Source organism: Carcharodon carcharias, chromosome 19, assembly GCF_017639515.1.
Source record: "Carcharodon carcharias isolate sCarCar2 chromosome 19, sCarCar2.pri, whole genome shotgun sequence".
Taxonomy (NCBI): domain Eukaryota; kingdom Metazoa; phylum Chordata; class Chondrichthyes; order Lamniformes; family Lamnidae; genus Carcharodon; species Carcharodon carcharias.
The window spans coordinates 54,506,549-54,528,722 of NC_054485.1; positions in this window are offsets into that span (position 1 = coordinate 54,506,549).

Sequence of the window (22,174 nt, forward strand, 5' to 3'; positions counted from 1 at the left end):
GTGCCCCAGCTGTCCCTATTTATAGGCTCTTTTGATGAACAAAAATTGATAAATTAAACAAAAAAATCAATAAATCAGAGGGGTGACAGCCCTGGAGGGGCACTGTAACTATTTCAAAACAACAAAGGAAACTTACAAAAGCAAATCAAAATGTAATTTCTGGGAGTGATGATGTATCCCAGCCCCAGCTTCCACTGATTTTGGAAGGCCTCTAGCATCCCAGCATATACCGCATGCTCCTTCAGCTGTGAACATAGCTGTGGAAGAGGGGCAGACAGTCGGGCCAGACGACCCCCTCGAATGCCCTCTGCTTGGATATCCCTATTCATACATGCTCAAAGACAGTTAATACCCATCACCTATTTCTCTTAACCTTAACAATGTAATTGACATGACATTAATATCCTGCTCCAACTCATTCTTTCTCAAGACCTCACAACCTTATTTCCCTCAGTCTTCCTTTTATCCTCTAGTCAGCTTTTAAAACTCTAATCAGTATCTACCTCTTAATCTATCTCAGATTCTCTGAGTTCTTTCCAATTCTTGATCCACTGCTATGGGCCTTGGCCGTTCACCCAACTTGGCCAACAAAATATCAATATGGACGATGTCCTCAGAAGGACAATCTCATAAGAACATGCATATTGATTGCAGTGAGCTGGGTGTTGCCTAGGGAATGCACTCATTGCCCTCCCATCTCTGGTACTGCATGAAGATGACGGCCTTCTCTAACAAAGGCCGTGATTAAGGCACAAAGGAAATTGGCTGGTGCAGCCTCAAATCAAACCAGCTCTCAGCGGCCACAAGTCCACAGGAGAAAACTGGCTGCATATCTGGCATTGACTGGCAGGAGAGAAAAATTACATTTTGCACAGCATGTGCTTGGAGATAACAGTCGGTTCTCAGATAATTAACCTTTTTTAGCATCAAACAGCCTTCCAGATTTCAAAATATGTACTTACATTCCTTCACTTAGAGCACAAAATTACTCTCAAAGGCATCCTGGATTTTGTATTTCTCACCGAGGAAACTGCTTGGGGCTAAAACTCCGCTGCAACCTTCTACAATTTGCTTAGAGGCTTTGATGATAAGGCACATTGCAATGCCACCACTGACACCCCCAGTTCTGACCTAATAGTGTGAAATGTCTGGTTATTGAACTGACTCAGATCCCCCAGGACTGATGAGGGCCAGTCTGCTTTGGCAGTCTCCTCGTCCTGTAATTGGTTTCCCCTCAGGGTCTTCTTTCAATCAACCAAACTGGGGTATGTTGGTTTGCAATCTCAGGATACAGGCTGGTGACTCATGGCCACACTGATTACAATCCCTGAAAAATCTCCAGAATACAACCCCAACCAATTAAACTTCCGCCAGTTAGAGAACAACACAGCAGTCTTGTTCTAAATCCAAATGTACATAGATATAGACAGGTACATGCATACATAGAAACACAGAAGGCAGGCACATGGACAGCTACATATACAGTCAGGCAGAAACATAAAATCATGCACAAACACACAACACAGACACGTATATAAGCGTCCACACAGACTTAAAACAAACTCATACATGCATCCTTATACACTCACTTGCAGACAGGCAATTACCCTCACACACTGACAGGATGGTTTAATCTTTGATACCAGATCAGTATGAACATTCAGTATTTTATGCTTTTCCACTGAGACACATAATGGGCTCTGTGCATACACAGATTTAAAGTGTAACTGCCTATCTTCATTGGTTAGCTGGTAATCTGGTGTAGCTATTACCTGCCACTGTAAAACAGGTCTGATATTTATTCCATTAAAATCATGATATGAAATTGGAATGGATTCTATAACGGCAATGTGTGTGTGTGTCTGTGTGTTTATTGAGCTGCCACTGCTGCACTGGTTTTGGCAATGGTGAGTTAATTGTTACAAATGCATGACTGTGAAAAGTTGCCAGCTGCCAAAATCTGGAATTTAATTATGTGAAAGAGGTTCCTTCCACGTGATACTGAGCTACAGAGACCAGGTGGTTCAGTCCCTGGTTAGTGCTGAGTTCAGGCAGTGGCTTGAGTGCTACAAATGACCTAGACATTTACTCAGGAAGAGTAAACACCATTCCTGCAGGAATTCTGCATGGTAGCTTTCCAGGCCCAACCATCTTCAGCTGCTTCATCAATGATCTTCCTTCCATCATAGGGTCAGAATTGGGGATGTTCGCTGATGATTGCACAATGTTCAGCACCATTCACAACTCCTCAGATACTGAAGCAGTCCATGTCCAAATGCAGCAAGACCTGGATAATATCCAGGCTTGGGCTGACAAGTGGCAAGTAACATTTGCGTCACACAAGTGTCAGGCAGTGACCATCTCCAACAAGAGAGAATTCAACCATCGCCCCTTGATGTTCAATGGCATTACTATCACTGAATCCCCCACTATCAAAATCCTGGGAGTTACCATTGACCAGAAACTGAACTGGACTAGCCATATAAATACTGTGGTTACAAGACCAGGTCAGAGGCTAGGAATCCTGTGATGAGTAACTCACCTCCTGACTCCCGAAAGCCTGTCCACCATCTACAAGGTACAAGTCAGGAATGTGATGGAATACTCCTCACTTGCCTGGATGAGTGCAGCTCCCACAACACTCAAGAAGCTTGACACCATCCAGTGCAAAGTAGCCCACTTGATTGGCACCCCAACCACAAACATTCACTCCCTCCACCACCGACGCATAGTAGCAGCAGTGTGTACCATCCACAAGATGCACTGCAGGAATTCACCAAGGCTCCTTCGACAGCACCTTCCAAACCTATGACCATTACTATCTAGAAGGACAAGGGCAGCAGATAGATGGAAACACCACTGCCTGGAAGTTTCCCTCCAAGTCACTCACCATCCTGACTTGGAAATATATCTCTTGATCCCCTTGCTGCTCCTTCACTGTGACACTTCTTGCAAGATGTTTAACAATGCTCCTAGTCACAAGCATAAATATGATGAAAATGGCCTTACTATTGTGGTATAGCTTTAAGGATGTGAGCAAGTCTCAGCATACGTCACCAGAAGGGAAATTATGTAAGTACAGTGTGTTCCACTTTCAGTTTCACTTTTGCTTTAAGCAGCGGAGCAAAAGATAGCTCTTAATGTCACCAAGCTTTACAGACTGTTCTCATGTGCCTCATCTGAATAAATGAACCTACAATGTGTTAATCCAATCCCTTATGAGTGATTGCTGCCTTTTGTCTTATACAGCAAATAAGCTCAAGGATTTATATTATTATAAGAACATGACACATACATTTGAGAATATCCAGTAGCCACAGTGATCCACTTGTTTCCATCTGCAGATGCACAAGGTCTGTGGCTACTCGACTGTCAGTACTAAGGTCTTGTTGTCATTAAAGCTCCTGTGACACAGGCACTCTGCTTACTCCTCTCTGCCATTAATGGGAAGCGTCAGTTCATTTGCAAGTCCAATTTACAACCACTGGACACTTTAATGTGGTGGAGGCAATGAGAATGATATATTCCAACCTTCCTTGTCCAAAAACTGCGATTCCTAGAAGATTTAAGGCCAGCAATTTTCTGGCTTTAATAATATTTATTGTGTCAGTCTGGTTCATTGGTTGCACTTTTACCTTTGAGTCAGAATGTCATAGTTTCATGTCCCATTTCAGAGACTTGAGCACAGAAAGCTAGGCCGACACTCCAGTACAGGACAGGGGGAGTATTGCACTATTGGAGGGACTGTCTGCAGATGAAACTTTAAAACAAAGAGCCTTCTGCCCTCTCAGGTGGCCATGAAAGATCCAGTGGCACTATTCAAGGAAGAGCAGCAGAATTATCCCCAGTGTCCTGAGCAATACTTATCCCTCAACCAACACCCTAAAAAACAGATTATCAGGTCATTTGTCATGTTACCTTTTTTGGGAGCTTGCTGTGCAAAAATTGGCTAACACTTCCGGCATTACAACGGTGCCTTCACTTTAAAAGTACTTCATTGGCTGTAAAGCACTTGGGGGAATCCTGAGGCTATGATAGGCGCTGTATAAACACTTTCTCCATTCGTTCTAGTTGATTATTGTTGGGTTGTGGACAGGATTATTGTTCACGGCGTAAAGGGAGCATGGGAAACCTGATTAATTTGGAACAAGCTGGAGATAAATATACTGGCAAAAATAAACTGGATTTAGTGAAGGTGTTTGTTCGCTCTGGCAATTACTGTTAAAACTGTGTAGGAACCCAGTTGTTGCTGTTTTTGGGTGAAATTCTATCTGTGAGGCACATGTCCAGTCCAGGGACTGAACTCATCCACCATCTCCTTCCATTTCCATTTTGATCGGTCACTTCATTGTTAATATTGAGAAGTGGTTCTCAAAATTTCTGAATGTCATCACATTCTCTACCCCACCCCCATAAGATTCTTTTTCTTTATTCTTCACTGATTGGGCATTGCTGGCAAGGCAATGTGTACAAGATTATAAGGAGCATGGACAGTGTGGATAGAGAGCAGCTGCTCCCCTTAGTTGAAGGGTCAGTCACAAGGGGACATAAGTTCAAGGTGAGGAGCAGGAGGTTTCGGGGGGATGTGAGGAAAAGCTTTTTTACCCAGAAGGGTGATGACGGTCTGGAATGCGCTGCCTGGGAGGATGGTGGAAGCGAGTTGCCTCACATCCTTTAAAATGTACCTGGATGAGCACTTGGCATATCATGACATTCAAGGCTATGGGCCAAGTGCTGGTAAATGGGATTAGGTAGGTAGGTCAGGTGTTTCTCACATGTCTTCTGCACTGTGATTCTGTGATTTGTTGCCCATCCCTAATTGCCCTGGAACTGAGTGGCTTGCTAGGCCATTTCATGGAGCAATGGGCCTGGAGTCACATGTAGGCTAGACCAGTCAGATTTCCTTCCCCAATGGGGAACCAGATAGGTTTTTACAACAATTGATGATGGTTGTCAAGATTACCATTACTGAGACCAGCTTTTTTTTAAGAGTTCCATTTAAATTCCACCAGCTGCCATAATGGGATTTGAACTCATGTTCTCAAAGCATCAGCCTGGTCCTTTGCATTACTAGTCCAGTGATATTACCACTATACCACCATCTTCCCCTGGAACTCCTGGCCAAGGATGCCCTGAGACAGGGATACAATCTTGGGATATCCCTGCAATATTTACATTCTCCCAAGGGCCCCTGGAAATCTGAAAAAAATCATTTCCCCAAACCCTCCCCCACTGAGCAAACTAACAACAACAACTTGCATTCAGAAAGTACATTTATAATAGTAAAACATTCCAAAGTCCCTTGCAGGAGCATTCTTAGACAATAATTGACATCAAGTCAAAGGAGATACCTGGATGGGAGGCCAAAAGATTTGGAAGTGTAGGTTTTATGCAAACTCTCATCATTTGGATTTGTCTTCAGCCTACAATAATATCTTGTTTTTATATAGTGCCTATGACAAAATAAAACCTCCCAGGTACTTTGCAGAAGCAAAATCAGACAAAATTTGACACCGATTCACAGAAAGAGATATTAGGACAGGCCGGTGACTAAAAGTTTTGTCAAAGAGAAAGGTTTGAAGCAAAATCTTTAAGGAATGGGGGTCAGAGGTGGAGGTGCTTGTGGAGGAAATTCAGAGCTTAGCGTTCAGGCAGCTGAAGGCATGGCTGTTAACAGCGGAGTGAAGGAAGTGAGCTGTGCACCAGGCCAAAACTGGAGGTTTTTAGGTCATGCCATATGTGCTTCGCCGCCAGGTCCATTGGCTCATTGTCTGTTGATGCATCGTCCTGAGCTGTCTCCTTGGCAGTCTTTTGTCAATGGTAGTTTGCCATTGTCTTCCACTCTCAGGGACAGGGCAAGGAGGCAGGTCCCAAGGCCGGAGAGCCGGCCAGAGACCCGTGTTGCCTTCTCCTGGGAAACCCCACCATATTACGTGCCTTTCAGTAAGTCCCATCCGCAAAGAGTTGCGGGCCAATCAGAAACCGGCAGCTCTTTTACTCTGCAGCACGACTGAGGGGCTGTTGCGAGAAATACACCCACTTGAGGATCAGGATCGTGGAGTGACACAGGCCAGAGGTAAGTGATGGTGGGAGGGGTTTTGTGGAGTGGGGGTGGTCACAGGGGAAGGTGTTGTGGTAACCAGCAAAGGCAGGGGATGGCTCTCTGTGGGCAATCCCCCATTCCCAGTGCCATGTCCATTGATCAGGGCATTGAGTGTCTTTGAACAAGGGAACATGCCACACCCCTCCTCCCAACCCCAGGAAACCACAAGTAGCCCACAAAGGTTGCATTTCGTGCTCCCTGTGTGGCGGGAGGCCTGTTTGCTGCTGAATTAACCGGTGGCAGAGGGGAGAGATCCTTTATTGGTAATTAATTACCCACTTAAGGGCCTCAGTTGGTGTCCTAATCGGGGTAGAGGCATGAAGATGGCAGGGTGCCCATCCACTATCCTGATTAAAAGACCCTGTCCCTCAAACTGACCTCAAGTATGGGCAATAAAGTTTGGCTCAAATACTTTGAACCAGATGCTAGCCATCTAACCAACCGAGCTAACTGGCCCCCATAGGGCTGTAGGGTTCTGTGTGAAACAAAATAGACTTGCATTTATATATCACAATCACTGGATGTCTCAAAGTACTTTATAGCCAATGAAGATCTTTTTGAAGTATTGTCACTGTTGTAATGCAGGAACTCCCATAAACAGGACTGTCACCATTAACAGATATCCTCTATTTGTGAAATTGATTGCGGGATCAATTTTGGCCAAGACAGGTTTTCTTTGAAATAGCACCATGGGATCTTTTACATCCACCCAAGCAGGCAGATGTTGCTTTGGTTTAACGTCTCTTCTAAAAGATTTCACCTCCGACTGTGCAGCACACCCTTATCACTGCACTGGAGTGTCAACTTAATTTTTGTGCTCAAGTCCTGGAATGGCACTTGGACTCAGAAGAGGAGAGGCCGCAAAGAGACAATTAAAGAAAAGTATAATTTGACAAAGATATATCGTAGAAAATCCAAACGCTCAATTGAATAAAACGAGCAGCTGGAGATTGGAAACTCCTGCACTTAATGGCTTCCCATGAGGTTGGCGGAGTCAGTGCCAGGTACAGAGAAGCTGGGGTGTCACTGCCTTCATTCCATCACCTGACTGTGCATCCTAAACCAGAACACAGATATCAAACAGACATTTCCAACCCCTTTAGGTCAGAACACAAGCAAAAAAAAATCACTTGCCTACACCAAAAATAAAATGAGGCCAATTGTTCTACCCCATCTCTTGTATGGAACCCTACTCGAGTCATGGAGAGCACATCCAAAGTAGACACCCTCTAACCTTAATCTGCATGCATTGTCTTAGTTGAGGTTACTATCTTAGACCTGAGAGTTTCTCAGTGTGGACTATTCCTTGGCAGGGGCTGCACTCAGGTGTAGGATAAAAACATTGGAATGGGAAATGGCCAGAGTCTCGGACTATGGTCCAACAGTAGCACTGAGCTCTGATGGTCATCCTGCTAGCATCATGGAGACATAATTGTTACCTTCTGGCTGGTCCCAAAAGTTTGTACTTAGATCCTTCTCAAAGCCTCTCATTTGGCAACACGTTGAAAAGTACAATGTTAATGGCTACGCAATTGTTTTCAGTGCAGGGCAAGCTGCATGTTAAAGCTGGAGAGTGTGAGCATCTTGTATTTGTCATTTGAATAGAATTGTGAAAGACTCATTAAACAGTCATCGAGGTCCTGGGCCCATTTCCCCTCCATCCTCTGCCTGACATAAACTGATCATGTGCATATTTGTGGAAGCTGGTCATTCAAACTGGCTGAATAGGCCCAAGGCTCGCCCCTTGACTGGCACTTGGGATTGAAAACAGAGGCAGGAATCCAACCAGTATTTCAGGCCTGAGAGGCTGTCAGCCACCAGAAGCACCTCATCACGGACGTTTGTCCTGCTGGTCCTGTGGAATGGCAAAGGAAAACTCACCTTTGGCCCTGCTTAAATCATGCCACCTGCTGCCAACACATCTCCACATGGACATTCACCTGTAGATACACCACCACATGGACATTCACCTATAGATACACCTCCACATGGACATTCACCTATAGATACACCTCCACATGGACATTCACCTGTAGATACATCTCCACATGGACATTCACCTGTAGATACACCTCCACATGCCTGTACACAGAAGAAAAAGAGGCAGGAAATATCATGATGTTGCTTCTACCTCATTTTCTTATGATTTCAAGGCCTTGTAACCTTTACCCAGGTGATGCAAAATCGTGGAGACCTGATGCGATAGGCCTGTGTCCCTATATTTATGGCTAAGGTCGATGTAGAGGAAACTCAGCCATCATATGTTATCACAATGTATTCTGAGAGCCTATGGGGGCCCACTACAGAATCACAGGCTGTCTGAGAGGGGATCACCAATACATGTCAATATTTATTTAAATCTGCATTTGTTTTGTTATTCCTGTTGCTTGATGTATTTATAAAAAGTACTTGCTGAAATGACGTACTGTTTTTCTTTAGCGAGTTTGCGCTCTCTTTCTGAATGAGTGTAAAATCCCCTGGTATATTGATATGGATTTCCGAGCATATCAACATTTTCAGTAGACAAGAGGGTGTCAGTATTTGCAGGATATCCCCAAGAGCATATGAGTACTTTTGGGAACGCTGAGTATGGTATAACATTTGTATGTTTCTCCAGGGTTTATTAATATTTAGCACTCTTGGCTTTGAGTTACAAGCAGGAACATAAAGACAACTTCACTCCAGTATTTTGGTCACTGTGGGCCCAGGCGATGAGTGTCAACGCGGTCTCCGCTGTACAGGAGATCATGGTCAAAACACCTGGAACCTATATCCAAACTAAGGTTACATCATGACTGGAAAAGGGAAACCTGAGTATTCTATAGCCTAACTGAAGACAAGTGTAACAATTAGTTGTGATCAATGAGTCAGCACAGACCAGGGGCACTTTAAACATAAGGCCTCAGTTGACATTCCAATACAGTACTGAGGGAGAGCAGCATTGTCGAAGGCTCCATCTTTTGGACGAGACATTAAAGTAAGGCTGTACATTTGCCCTGTCAGGAGGATGTGAAAGATTCCATGGCACTATTATGAAGAAGCACAGGAAAGTTCTGCCTGGTGTCCTGGCCAACAGGCTTTAGGGTGCATCACTTAAAAAAAGGATTTTTTGGACATTATCATATTGCTGTTTGGGGGATATTGCTGTGTGTAATTTGGCTGCCATTTTCCCTACAACAATTATCACACTTCGAAATTACTTCATTGGTTATAAAGAGTTTGGGGCATCCTGAGGTCATAAAAGGTGCTATATAAATGCAAGTTTTTTCTTTCTATATTGCTTAGTTACTGAAAGCAGAATACTAGTAAGCGGATATGTGGCATGAGGGGTGAAGATCACCTTGTCTTGTCTTGTGCCTTCCACATGAAGCATGCTCCAGCACAGCCCTGTTTAAAGAGGGAGGAGCATTGCTGTTTTCAGCCCATGTTGGCAGCTGCTACTCTGCTTCATACCTTCAATCCTTCCGGTGCCCATTTCTAATTAACCTCATTGTCTGCACTGCCCAGTCAAGCACGTTGTTGGCATCTGCCAACACAATTGTCTCTTCAAAATGCCAATGGAATCTGCTTCCAACCTTGCAGTAAAAAAAACAGGCGAGCTGCCAGCCAGCCAGAAGGAAAAGCCAGTGTGTGTTCTGGCCTTGATTGGGTCACAATGACAAACTATTGCTTCTGCCAAAGACCCAGAAGAGAGGACTGGAGTTTCACTGGAGCAAGGGCAATATTAAACATGACCTGAAACCAGCTCCTGTCATAGGTACAACCATCAAAAACTGAAGGTGAAGCTGCGCTGAGTCCATCAAGGATATTAAAATATCCTGTCGATAGGATAGACAAGAAAAAATGATTTTCTTTGGTGGGGGAGGGGCTGATGTAGTCAATGACCAAAAGTCATCAATTTTAATAAAAGCAAAATACCGTGGATACTGGGAATCTGAAATTAAAACAGAAACTGCTGGAAAAACTCAACAGGTCTGGCAGCATCTGAGGAGACAAAAACAGAGTTAACATTCTGAGTCCATATGACTCATACGGATTCGAAACAAAGAACAAAGAACAAGGAAAAGTACAGCACAGGAACAGGCCCTTCGGCCCTCCAAGCCTGCGCCGATCGGATTGCCTGTCAAGCTAAAACATTTTGCATTTCCGGGGTCTGTATCCCTCTATTCCCATCCTATTCATGTATTTGTCAAGCTGCCTGTTAAATGCCACTATCGTACCTGCTTCCACCACCTCCTCTGGCAGTAAATTCCAGACACTCACTACCCGCTGCATAAAAAACTTGCCCCGCACATCTCCTCTATAATTTTCTCCTCTCACCTTAAATCTATGTCCCCTAGTAATTGACTCTTCCACCCTGAGAAAAAGCTTCAGACTATCTACTCTGTCCATGCCACTTATAATTTTATAACTTCCATCAGGTCGCCCCTCAATCTCCGTCGCTCTAGTGAGAACAATCCGAGTTTCTCCAACCTCTCCTCTGAGTTAATAACCTCCAGACCAGGCAGCATCCTGGTAAACCTCCTCTGCGCCCTCTCCAATGTCTCCATGTCCTTCTGGTAATGTGGCGACCAGAATTACACGCAATATTCCAAGTGTGGCCTAACCAAGGTTCTATACAGTTGCAGCATGATTTCCCAGCTTTTATACTCAATACCCCTGCCAATGAAGGCAAGCATGCCATCTGCCTTCCTGACTACCTTATCCACCTGCGTTGCCACTTTCAGTGACCTGTAGACCTGTACACCCAGATCCCTCTGCCTATCAATGCACTTAAGGGTTCTGCCATTTACTGTATAATTCCTACCTGTATTGGACCTTTCAAAATGCATTACCTTGCATTTGTCCAGATTAAACTCCATCTGCCATTTCTCCGCCCAAGTCTCCAACCAACCTACATTCTGTTGTATCTTTTGACAATCCTCTTCACTATCTGCAACTCCTCCAACCTTCGTGTCATCTGCAAACTTACTAATTAGCCCAGTTACATTTTCCTCCAAATCATTTACGTATACTACAAACAGCAAAGGTCCCAGCACTGATCCACTAGCAGAACTCCACTAGTCACAGCTCTCCATTCAGAAAAGCACCCTTCCACTGCTATCCTCTGTCTTCTATGACCAAGCCAATTCTGTATCCATCTTGCCAGCTCACCTCTGATCCACGGGCGGGATGAGGTTTCCTGAAGGTTTAATAAAATACTTAAATAAATTTTGCAAACTTCCCAAACATATCCCAGCTCACGTGACACACATGAGGGGACATGTTTAAATAATTTTTTAATTTTATTTATTAAAAAGCTCTATTATCTACTTAATCTCCCTGAAGCAGCTCCATGCCTCAGGAAGATGCCACGCTCTTTCACACACACGTGCGAAAGATTGCAGGCTCCGACTCTCCCTCCTCCCCCCGCCCGCACAGGTAGCGCTGAGCGCTACTGGCTGCGCATTATGCTGGGCGGGCCTTAATTGGCCTGCCTGTGTAAAATGGCGGCGCGCAGCTGATCGCGGGCAGCAATCGGCTCCGCACCCAACCCCACCTGCTCCCGCCCAGCCCGCCTGCCATAGGAAAAATTCTCCCCTTATGTTTCTCTTTCTACAGATGCTGCCAGACTTGCTGAGTTTTTCCAGCATTTTCGGTCACCAGTTTTAAAATGATGGCTAGGAGAGTGAGGAGAGGTGAAGTGAACTTTTTTTACACAAGTTATGAAATCCATCCCCACAGAGTGTTGAAGAACAATACTTTGCATTTATATAGCACCTTTAGTGTAGTAAAACACCCTAAAGCATTTCATAGATGTATTACCAAACAAAATTTCATAGTGATCCACACAAGTAGATGTGAGAGCAGATGGCCAGAAGCTCTAACAGAGAACTGGCATAGGCACATTAGTGACAATTTTAACCTAACTATCCGGGTGGGAAGTTCGCTGGATCAGGTGGAGTTTTATGGGGCGCCGTGGTCCCTGCACCCCCCCACCCCCCCACCCCCCCATCCCCCCGGCTAATCCTGACAGCTGCCCTGCAGCCATTTAACAATGGGAGCAGCATCAATTGCTTTAAGGGAGGACTACTACCTCTTCCTCAAGAAGGCACCGGCTTTAGAATGCTGCTAGCCAATTAGATTAGCCGGCAGCTCTATAGTCCCAGCAGCACCAGCCAGGAGCAGTGGCCACTGCTGGAACTATGAACAGTCCCCAATGCTGAGGAGCCTGGGCTAGCAGGTAAGTGCCAGGCTGAGGGGTCTGAGTGAAGGGGGTGGGTGAGTGGGGGTGGACAGGGGAGGTCAGGGGAGGATTGAGGGCTGGGTTCAAGAGGGTGGGGGTGGGGGCTGGGTTAAATGGGGGGTTTGGAAATCAGCTGCTAGGTTTCCTGTGTGGTGTGGACCTCCCCTCATTGCGAGTAAAATACAGGCGGAGAAATGAAGCCCTTAAGTGGCCATTAATTGATTTCTTCCCCCCTCCATTGAATTTCAGACTGATCAGGAGTGGCAGGTTGGCGGTGGGCAGGCTGCCTGCTGGATTTTACATGTGCCCACAGCCCCCCTCCCCCGGCTTCAAACTTGCTGGCGGGAGATACATAAAATCCAGCTCTTTGATCTTACACAGCACCCGATATTACACATTAACTTCAATTTTTGAGATGAAAACCCATTACATTTTGATTGAAGTCTTTTAACTTGACGGTAAAAATTAGATGCTCTGTGGAAATTGTACACAGCTCATTCATATATTTTATGTAAATAAGCCAGCTATTGATAGAAAAGCTGCACTTCAACTGAGCAAATTTCTCTTCTTTTCTAGCTTCAATGAAGAGACTAGAATTCCCATAGCAGTAATACCTGGGTTACCGCTAAGAGTGCTCCACTGTTAGCTGGGCTGTGCAAATCATTTCACAAAATATTGAACACGGAATGGAGCATTGCAGATCACAGAGGGAATAAGGTCCAGTTACAGGATAACCAGTAATACTAAACCTGAGGGAATATCAGAGAATTATACAGCACTGAAGGAGGTCATTTGGTCTGTTCTATCTCACCAGCTTTTTGAAAGAGCTATCCAATTTGTCTCACTCCCTTGATCTTCCCTCATAAACATGCAGTTTATTTTCCTTATGGAGTATTTATTTAATTTCCCTTGAGAGTTACAATTTAATCCACCGCCCTTTCTGGGCGGCAGTTTTAACCTAGCGAACCTGTAAAACTCCATAAATGTAACTCCTGCCAATTCCTAAAGCAATCAAGACTGGTGAAGGTGTTGGGTCAGATTTCAGAGCATTGTTTTGCTGCTGGTGAAAAAATTCTTAAGATACTTAAAATTCCTTAATAATTAACATCCTCACACTGTTAAGCACGGACGCTGAATGGGAAAAATGGATTTCATTTGTGATGGAGTCGGCGCAAGCTGATTGCCTTGAGACAACAGGGGTGTATTCACTTGGGGGGAGGGGCGGTGAGAGGCCAGAGCTTGGCCAGAGGCAGCAATGATAACCATCTGTACCATTCCCCATCCTGAGGCTCGGCAGCACTCGCTGGACAGCAGTTGGAGGTTATTTCTCAAGGGACAGTGCGTGTGGGGAATCAGGCAATCATGAGATCCAGGAGATGAGATGCACAAGAGGCCCACATGTGGGCCCAGTCAGTGTGAAAACTGGCCCATGTGACCAGGTTCTGCTGGAAGTCGAAGAGTGTGTGGGGATAATAAAAAATAAGGTGTATTTGGAAGCAAAGATGAGGAAAAATAAGGTTACGATTGCTGCTTCAGTTATTTTAAAATGAACTGATTGACCAGAGTCAGCCATACGGTGTTACTGAGGGTTCAGACAAAGGTGTTCCTGGTGTATCCACACCATCAAAGCTATTGTGAGCAGAGCTGATGAGGTTTTGCGGAAGTGCGGTATTTTGACGAAGACCATGCCTATGGAACTCGGGTTGGTTGGGAGCTGCTGTTGGATGAGAACCATTGGTTAAATTCCTGAAGAAAAGGAGCTGGACATCTACCTGAGCAAGTTTGGAGTTTTCAAAGACTTTGCGGCTGAAATTAGTGCCATACATGGCCTGGCAAGTAAATTTGAGAGATCTATCTTTGCTGTCCCTGCTATTTAAAGCCTAATTTATGGTTTTGATTGAAAAAAAAGATTGAACACAATTTTCCTGTTAATTCATATTTAATTTATGCTGATTTCAGTTTAATTACTCAAGCAAAAGTTATAAACAATGAAATCATTGGTTTTCTCATTGGGCTTTATTCAGTAAATTCAGTGCTTTTTTTTGGTTTATTGGTCTCCGCAGGGCTCATAACACATTTGAGAAATCAGACATTTTACGTCTGGTTGATATTTTCCAGGTTTTCAGAAAGTTCGGGTAAAAGCGAGAATGAGCAGTCCAAACCTGAACAGAGAAGACCATGGACTTGACTGAAAAATGAGTGATGAATTATTATTTTCACAGGGTGGATTCAATACACATGGATGGAGAGGGCAGTTCAGAATGGGCCTTTCGATTTTTTTGTCACACCATACCACTTTAATGGATTAAAAACTGCAATTCATTCCATTACATTTAACAATCTCCATTTAAGAATGAACAGGCTTGTTTGGGAGCCATTTGATATAATGTCCTGTTCAAAGAGTAATGCATCCATCTCCAACAACGTCCCTTATTTTTCCAATATGATTTTGGATGCTTTGGCATGCCCTTAGCCCTCAGAATCCACGACCAACTCACTAAGCACGACACGCTAAAAATAATATTTAAATATTGATGCACTGTGTTATATTGCAACCATACTTTTTCAGTTTTAAATATTGCATTGCACTTAAAATATTCCCTTTGTAACTAGCTCCGCTTTCAGTCCTATAAGATGTCACAATGTTGTTGCAGCTAGAGGCAAGAATTCTACGTGAAGGTATTTAACTCCTTGTGGGATCTCTTGATTAGATATCGGGGTAAGAACATTGCCTGGAAAAGCATGTGGGTCTCCAATTTCCAGCTGAAAGTGATGCACTGGGCTAGGAATTCCATGTGATTACCCAATCACTAGCAAATAAGGATTAACAGAAGTAAAGCCATAAGGCAAAAATTTGCCCTTGTTGGGTGGGCTCGGCAGGGGCAGGCGGGGGCGGTTGGGAAGCCGACTGCCGCCTGCAATCAGGGCTGGATGGCAATTCCACACTGGTGGGCCAATTAAGGCCCAGTGTGAAATGCGAGCAGTGGTGCTCAGCGCTGCCTGTGCCAGGCTGGGAGGGTGGGAGGAGGGCGAGTGGGGAACTTCGTGAGGCACAGGGCTGCCTCAGGGAGACAAAGTGTTCCGAGAAACAAAAATAAAGATTTTTTACATGTTAAAAAACATGTCCCCTCTGTCACATGAGTAGGGACATGTTATGAATGAGATGTAAAATGTTTTATTTTATTTTTATTTGCTGGTGGAAACCTCATCCTGTCCCGCGGGTGAGGTTTCCTAAAAAATGCAAAGGCCGCTTGGCCTTTTCACCCGCCCACCAACCGTAAGGTTGGATGGGCAGCGAAAAATTTAAGTTAATTAATGCTTAATGGCCTTTATAGACCTTCTAATTGCCTGTGGGCGCACTGCCGATTCCCAAACGTGCCCGCTGACTGAAATATCGTACGAGTGCATGTTGACGTCAGGATGCTCTCCTGACATCATCGCACGTCACCTCACACTCAAGCGGGTCAGGCTCATGCCCACCCGGCGAGGTGAAAATTCTGCCGATAAATTTTAGGGCTGATTCCATGGTAGAATGCTCTTGGTAGACAACAGCACTCACAGGGAGCACTCAACAACAGCAACCAAAACATCCAAGAAGCCCCACAGGATTGTAATGAGATTTAAAAAATGACACTGAGCCAAAGAAAGAGACATTGGGATAAGTGATGAAAAGTTTGGTCAAAGAGATCGATTATGAAAAGCATCTTAATGGTTTGGGGAGAGATGGGGAGGGGGAAGAGCTCAGGGAGGGAATTCCAGGGCCCATATCAGTTGAAAACATAGTGGTGCTGGAGGAAGTGCTGGAAGAGGCCAGTGTTGAATGAACATAGGGCTGTTGGAGGGTTGCAAGGCTGGAGGTGGTTACAGAGATAGAGAGGAGCCAGGCCATGAGGGGCTTTAAAGTTTTAAGTGCATCACACTCATGAACCAGTCAATGTGGGCCAGCAATCACAGGGATGATGGATGAACAGGATTTGGTGCATGTTAGGGCACAGGCAGAAGAGCTTAGACAGAAAATTTTCGGTGCATAGTGTCGAGTTGTCTGGATGGAAAATCTGTGACTTCTGTGATTTACTCACTCACACCCTTCATTCCGCACTGTCAGTGGAGCCCAAATGTGGAGTCAGTTCTGGTGACTTAGCCATTTACCATGAAACCTGCCCCACAGAAAGAAACACTGAGATGGTCAGTGCATCACAGCCTGATTTCAAACTACAACCCCTCCACCTCACCCCACCCAGCAATTTCAGTTGCTACATAAAATGGCAGATGAATGGATCAGAAAGCATTTGGAGTGATTGTAGGACAAGTTTTTCACCCCCAGGTCAGGAACACAGATACTGGAGAATTCCTGGCTCAGCAAACCCTTTTGAAATGGCTGCCAGGACGTCAGATATTTAGCCTTGGGGAGGTGGGGGTAGGTGTGGAGGGCTGTATTAGAGGTCAGGGTGGGAAACCCAGTAAGAACTGAGATGGATGCCAGGTGCAGAGATGGGCTGGGCGGAAGACTTGCCTCAGGACCCTGGCACTGTGATTAATATTTAAAAATAGAACATGAAAAATCCCTCTAGCCTTCAATCCCCTCACCACCCCCCACACACATTCCCCATGTCCATCCATGCCAACCTATCAATCCATGCCAACCTATGCCCTCACCCACCCCATGGCCTTTTATAACCACTATGCCAACTTAGTGCCAACTCATGCCAACCCATGTCACCCACACACCAACATTCTCCCTTATGCCTACTGTAGCAACTCACCCAGGACCCACCATAGGTAGATCTCAGGAGACATGCAGAGATGAGATAAAATAAAGTTCTATAAAATAAAGCTTTAAGTGTTGCTTGCAGACTTCACTATATTGAAAAAAATCATTAATAAATAATTTACTATCTTTCCATTACTTTAGATAAAGCCTTATGACAACATAACATTCATTCAAGTGCTTGATCCCTTATTACAAGAAGCATTGGAATATATAGTCCCACATCAAAGAGTCAAGAACCACTTGTGGCTGTCAATCAAACTATGAAATGGAAGGCATCCTACTGTGATAATGGATGGCTGTGAAATTAGTCATGCAACACTAATCCAGTAATGGAAACTCACAGGCTTATATCAACAGGCAGAGTGAAATATCAAGCACTCATTTTATGTTAACACTCCAGAATTTGTTTCAAAGGCTTAAGGGGCTGGACTTTTAAATACCTTGGGAGCTTGACAGGTCCCTTTGACAGCTCCCTTTGACAGCTCCTTTTGACACATCCCTTTGACAGGAGCTTCTAACAGTTTTGACAGTTGATTTTGACAGGTCCACTGAGAGTCTATGCATTTTTTATGCTCATTTATGTCTACATCCAACAATTTCAAAGGGCACCTGAGCTCCCTACAGATGTTCCAGGACCAGATCCAAAAGGGTACTCTACCTCTCCAAAGGGGTTATCCTCGATATCCAAATGAATCCACAAAATTTAGACCTGCTCTTACTTGGCTTAATCTGCACACGTTGGGTTTCACACTCCTGGCTTACCAAAATCCCACTTCAGTGGAGGCAGCTGATGATTGAAATGGCCAGCCGCATCCGTAAAACACGCATGTATGAAATGTGTCCAACATCCAATACTACCCTGCAAAAATGGGAAGTGCCGTGTTCAGGGACAGAATGTAGGATTTTCTGGTATTTCTGCTATTTTTGCCATGACAGAAAGCCTCTCCGCTGTGGCAAAAAAATCTAGGCTTATAGAATCACTTTGTGGTGTGAAAGGTAATTATTTCAGATTAATGTTCTCGTTTAACATTGGAAATCCAACTTAATAATGAGACAGGGCAAGAGGTGCAGGTAAATATAACAGCTAAGTGTTGATACATTAACTTTGGAATTCCCATCAGGAATGTTGACATAAAATGTTACAATTCTGCGCACAAATTGTCCAGTATATAAGGTCTTCAATACAATATAAATGTACCAAGCCCTTGATTAGCATCCAGGCTTTAACTCACTCCTGAGCATCCATAAACTACATTTAAACCTTTCAAAAACCTTAACTGAGTTCCAGTTTGTAGTTCATTCCATTCTTCTATACATAAACTGTGAAAACCCTGGGATTAGATTCTAGCTTGTAACTCATTCCTGGGTACCATTATCTATTAGAAGATATTAAGGCACAGGATAAAGAAGCAGAGATGTGTATTAATGCAACATAAATTAAGCTTACACATTCACAGAATTAATATATGCAAGTGTATTTATTACTTTATGATGCAGCCTAGCATTTGTGGTGTGAGTGAGTTACAGCTTTAGGCTGTAGCATTTGTCCAGCTGTGTAATTATTTCATTGCCATCAGGGTGTGTAGCTGAGGGCAATACGGATTTCCAATTTACTTACTGACTTGGGTGAATAATATTCTGAGAGCCTTAGTCTAATCCCTTAGGATCAATGTGCTGTGTGGAATATTTGTATGCAGGGGGCACTTTGTTTAATAGATTTCCCCAAGTTGCCATTTTATTTCTTATAAAGCATTGTCAACATACTTAAAATAATTATAAACGGTAAAATGCTATCACTGAAAGAGAACAAGCCTTCTATTTACCCAGCTGTGTAGCAAATGCATTTGCTGCTTCCCCTTCTATCCCAGGCTAATGTCTGTTTTGTGAAATCCCAAGGATTTTCTGGTTTCAAGTTCCAACACCTGCTTCCCTAAGGTTGTAAATTAGCCACCAACACATTTTTATGGCTTGGAATTGTTTGCAGCATCCATTCCACATACAACTGCGGTTGAGGGAGCCTTTCTCAAAATTTAATTAAGTGGCAAAAACTCACTGACAAATTGCAAGTCTGAAGTAATGTTACTCCAGCCAGAACATCACAAGAGCTGTGTTAATGATACCGGGTCACTTCCCATTCAGACCGCAAGTGCTTGTAAAACCTATACCCCACACCCCCACTTTTGCCATCCCTTTCTTCTTAGTTTTTAACGGTCTACGCAGAGCAGGCTTCAGAAATGATTAAAATTCATCAATCCTCATTAACATACATGAGCTTTGTTGCAAAGCTGATTATGTTTGTTTAGAGAGAGAAAGAAAAACATTGAAATGATTGCAGGCAGATTAGGTTTTAGCTCAGCCTGGGAGAAATGGTGTGAGCTGCCAAGTTTATTTTCAGTAATCTTGCCATGTACTAAGCGTCCATCCAAGTGGAAAAAAATTGGATTCTTTTAAAAAGTGTCAAGCACGCTGCTGGGTGTTAGATGAGCCAGGGGCACAAGGCACTGAACTGAAATCAAACCTGAGTGCACTGCTACAGGCAGAACCTGAACATTTCAAGAGATGTTATTTATTCAACAAGTGTGAAAGGACCAACAGAGGGTGAATTAGAAATCAAAGTTGTGTTTGCTTTCCCCTCCATCTCACCTCTAGTAGGGAACTGATTGTTACTGGGTCACAACTCTAGCTGTACCTGCTGCCCTCCTGTATGTCACACCAGTGGAATCATCATGTATGAGCCAGAACAGTGAGGGGTAACTTTAACCTAATCATCCGGCTGGGTCAGCTCCCAACAATGACAGAATGGCCCAGAACTTTCGATTTCCGGATGGGCATGCCCAAGATGCATTGGGGGATATCAGGAAGGCCTGAACACTCAAGTTTGGGCATCCGATGGGCAATCCTCTACATCTGAAACACTCTGAAAGCCTGGGGAGAATTTTCCCCATGTTGGGCGGGCTGTGTGGGAATGGGCACAGGTGGGCGCGGACCCGGACTCTGCTCGCGATCAAGTCTGTGCTGTCATTTTACGTGGGTGGGCCAATTAAGGGGTAGTTCATGACCGCTAAGGATAACAGGAGTGGGCGGGCGCCAGCGGGCATGCGCAGACCACCATGTCCAATGGCGACCCGGCAACCTGTTTAAATGAAGGCCTGGCAGTCTTTGCAAGGCTGATCAGAATGGCTGGGAGAAGACCACAGTGGAGGGCTACTGTGCATCATGCAAGCCTGAAGGGTAGACCATTGGGGCAGGCCAGGCTGAAGGGTAGGCCATTGGGGTAGGCCAGGCCAGAGGGTAGGCCAGTGGGGCAGTGTGCCCTTTGTTTCTCCAATGAGTGCCTAGCTGCCCTCCTGGAGGAGGCGGCAGCATGGTGGGAGGTCCTTCTTCCGAGGGACAGGAGGTGGAGGCCTCCCAACCTGCCCAAACGTGCGTGGGAGGAGGTGTCCGAGAGTGTGAGCTCCTGTGGTGTGATGCAGGGGGTCAAGTGCCGCAAGTGATTCAACAACACCTGCACTCGGGAAGGGTGAGCACAATGTTGTCTCAGGCACTTAATGCAGCCGTCAGCCTTTCCCTCCAGCAGCCCCCCCCCAATCCCACTCCCACTCCCAACACCAGGCAACTCTGAGCATATTGAATCCCTCATTACATATGTCCCTCGCTGGCTGGGGCAGCAAATATTGTCTATGCCCGGTTCACCCTGAGAGGGTTGAGCTCGGATGTGTTCTGCGTCCGCAGCATGTGTGACACTGACACCCAGAGTATTGATTCGGGGGTTAAACTCAAGGATCTGCCCCTAGGCAGAGAGCTGAAACTGGGGAGCATGTCGAAGTCAGGGCACTAACATGCTGGGAGGGGAGCTTCCAAGCAGCAGGGCACCAATCCATCTGCTGCTCTTGGTGTTCCACGTGCTTGTGTCTCATTGCTTTGCAAGGTTAGACCGTGTGGTGCCAAATGTGATGGAGGCAACATGTGGGCAAGGGGGTGGGGTCAGCCCTGGATTCTTGGTGTGAGTGTACGACAGCTGTGGGGTGACAAATCACTGGAGTCCTGCAATGTCCCACTCTGGCTGAGGTGGCAGGGATGCGATGGGAATCCAGTTACAAGGCTGGACTGATCAACGCTCTTCTCTCCTTTTCAGAAGACTGCATACAATGCCACCGAGTGGATGTGGATTGGTGGAGGCCAGGCCCAGTTGACCATCTTGACTCCATTAGAACAGCTGATCTGGAGAAGTGCCTTTTGCCCATGTCCACCGGCAGTGGTGAGGCTGGGGTGCCACGGGGAGGTGTGTTTGCCGAGCACTGAGGTCACCATGTGTGTCCCAGCAGCCATGGCACTGATGAATGCTCAGTGATTGAAGTTTGCAACATGGGTTGACCATTGATTATGGAATGATGAGTACATAATGATCCGGCGAACAGGCATGCACATTGACATTGTCTCCACTTTAACTAATCAAATGTCCTTTTTCTTCTTTCAGCATCACTAGAGCAGGTCTAGGAGGAGGAGGTAGAGGGGCCACCTCTCACACCTGAGGGCTCTGAACATATCGACTCAGCAGCATCACACCATCTCAGCCAGGCAGGCACCAGCGCAGATATTAGCACCTCGGTGGGAATTAGATCTTCGGCTACTGCCCCGGGGCACGGAGGTGAGGGCATTTCACCTTGAAGTGTGGGCAGAGACAGAGAGTGCTCATAGCGCCGGCAGTGGGAGGACTCCTGGAGACCAGGTACACGCTAAGTCGATGGCTGATGATGTGCCTCTGGAGTGGTCCATGAGGCAGAAAACGCTGGTGGTCCAGCAGGGTACGTGGGACGGTCTGGCGGAGATACATGAGGCTATGTGTGGCATGGTGCCTGTGCTGGAGGAGTCCACACAGAGCATCACAAATGCAATGAGCCTCATGGCCGAGCACCATGCTTTCTCCATGGAGAAAGTGGCAACTCTCGTGGAGAGGCTCCTCCAGGAGACCAATCAGGGCCTCCTGGGGCTGCGCTAGGACCTGCAAGCCCTCACAGCGGCATTGACCTCAGTTGGTCAGTGCCAGTGTGGGAGATGGTTTGGGCACCAAGTA